Source organism: Miniopterus natalensis, chromosome 9 (assembly GCF_054644295.1).
Source record: "Miniopterus natalensis isolate mMinNat1 chromosome 9, mMinNat1.hap1, whole genome shotgun sequence".
In the NCBI taxonomy this organism is placed as follows: domain Eukaryota; kingdom Metazoa; phylum Chordata; class Mammalia; order Chiroptera; family Miniopteridae; genus Miniopterus; species Miniopterus natalensis.
The window spans coordinates 62,677,566-62,680,239 of NC_142089.1; the positions used below are offsets into that span (position 1 = coordinate 62,677,566).

Sequence of the window (2,674 nt, forward strand, 5' to 3'; positions counted from 1 at the left end):
GGGTGGTCAGGAAAGGCATCACTTAAGGGAGGTGGCATTTGAGTGAAGACATAAAGGGGCCCATGGAGTGAGCTATGTAGGCACGTGCATTCTCCAGGCCTCGAATCAGGGTTCTGATGGAGAGCTCTGCAGGCCCACACCTTGACCTAGGGTTGCCAGTTCCAACTGCAGCGGGAAAGTGCAGAAGTCAATGGGGATCCCAGAGTCCTCCACTCTGGAGGCAGGCCAAGGCTCAGCAAACTTCAAAGGGGCCCCTGTAAAGACTCATGTTACAGAGTAAGAGCCCATTACAAAATGGGATATTTCCACCTTTAAAAAATTCCTTTTTACTAAAAAAGCAAACAATTTGGGGGGCAATTGTGTTGCTGACACAAAGGCAAAAAAGAACGGGCTGTTAGAACTTAACTAACGTCTACTACGAAGCAGGATGAAACTTGTCTCTTTGGAAGGGGGAGTTGAAGGTTAAAAGGTAATGTGCGCCTGCAGGTTGAGCTCTGCACACAGAATTGGCAGCATGCTGACTCTCAGCAGAATGACGGTGAGGAAGCTGGGGCTCATCTCGTGCGAACTTCTCTGGTGAAGGGGCACTTGATCACTGAGACTTCGCTGATAAGCGACTAAAATGATGCGGGTAATAATTTGACTTTTTTTTTTTTTTTTTTAGTGTTAAAGCCTCTATTGAAACAGAATGTGTAAATTAATATTCTTAGGAGACCTGCTTAGAGGAAAAACAAATGGGGATCATGAACCCTATTAAGTTACATGTCTCAGGCCTCTAATGAAAAATTCCTGAGGGAATGGGAAATGAGTAGGATGCTCGAGTGTATAGAATCTTTGTAAAGCTCACAAGTGTGTGTTTCATAAAGTTGTGTAGCAGAGTCCTCAGCTGACCTTGTAACTGAGATTTAAGTCTCTAACAAAATAAGATACGTAGCAAAAGAATGACTCTGCCAGTTTTCTCTGGAGACGGATTAACCTCTCTAAAGATATTGTTTAATTTGCCGAGTCGTCTCTTTTTTCTGTAAATTCTCCATATTGCCCCAAGTTGGAACTCCAGATCTAGTGTTCCCATCAAATCAATTTCTCCACAGAATGAAGAATGCAGTAAATACGATGTTTAAAAGTAATGGTTATCTGTTAAGAACCCAACAGGATCATTGAGATTAAGAGGGTCTATGTAGAGAAGGTGGAGAGAATGTGTGTGTGGGGGGGGGAGTTTCACCCACTGACTATTTTCTCCCCCGCCCAACATCACCAAATAATTTATTTGGAATCAGACTTAAAGAACATTTGACAGTTGTTGAAATGTATGTTCATTCTGATACTTTTGATCAGTTGGACAATTTATCTAGAGCAAGTTCCCAGATAAATTTTACATTTCTTCAGCACTGGGGTTTTTCGATGACTTCAGATTTGGGATCTTCACATCTGAGGTCAGGGGACGCATTGATGCCTGCTTTACCGACATTTGCTTAAGCTTAAAAAGCTCCCTCTCCAGCTCTTGCTGGTACTCTGGGCCAGTGTCAACAGGCCCACCACGTGCCTGTCGCGTAGTCCTGTATTCTCTTAATCTTGTCCACGAAGAGTTTCTGTGCAGGATCAAGTTCCTCATCCAGTGCCACTGCTGTAACACCAATATTCCTCCTCAAATGGGCTGAGATGGCAGGTAGGGTGACGGAGGAGAACTGGAAGAGCCTCTGAAGGATCGAAGTGATTCTTCCTCCCGAGCTGCCAGAGCCACTGCTGCCGCCACCACTGCTCGGATTATTTTCTATTAAAATTGTTCATTTTATCAGAAAGTAGAGGGAATTAAATATAAACAGAAAGACTTTTTTAAATCCAACTTCACTACTATTCTGTAGGTTGCTTTGACCCTATTTTCACATCAGTTATTAAATAAATGGTGATATTTTCACAGATATGAAATAACTGAGCTGAAGTTATCCACACCTACAGGATTATTCTGTAGTTAACTGTAATGTACAAAAGTTGAAAAAAGTATATGGCTATAGAACAGATTCACAGATTGCACCAGCTTGGAATTCCATCCGACAAAATGACTATTTGTCAGGAACTATAGTAGAGATTTAAAAAAAAAATAAAACAGAAAATAATAGTAAGAACCATTTATTGAGTATTTACTGTGTGACAGGGACTTTATATATAGTCTATATCTCTAATTCTTCCAACAATCCTGCAAAGTATTATTAATATTCCTATGTTGCAGATGAAAAAACTGAAACCTGTAGAAATTATCCAAGGTTAAATATAGTCTTACCCATGGTTAAGTAAAGCATAGAACCAAGATTACCTGACTCTAACTCCTGACTCCTGTGTACTTTCCACCACTGTGCTCTAATTCTACAATTAGGTGGCTGTCAACCGGAAATTCAAAGACCCTAGTTTTCATAAATAAAATTCTAAATCCATAATTAAGGGACATAAATTCATTTCAAATGCATTTTGTGCATGTTCTCTAATCAACTTCCTTGATTGAATTCAAATTTAATGGACTTCTTTACTCTAGAGTGGAAATAGGACAGGATTTATTTCCTTTGCATTTATTGGCCACCTGCTATGGTCCAGGCACTATGTCAGACTCTGTGGATATGGAGGCACACAGGTTTCTGTCTCTGTCATTAACACTTTAATGACTGAAGATATGAGCACTATA

The 2,674-nt window shown here is 40.4% G+C and overlaps 1 pseudogene; it reads right to left on the minus strand.

Annotated features, from left to right (window-relative positions):
• Nucleotides 1–1,382: 1,382 nt before the first annotated feature.
• On the minus strand, nucleotides 1,383–2,282 carry LOC107533695 (ATP synthase peripheral stalk subunit F6, mitochondrial pseudogene; annotated as a pseudogene).
• Between the last annotated feature and the right edge of the window lie 392 nt (nucleotides 2,283–2,674).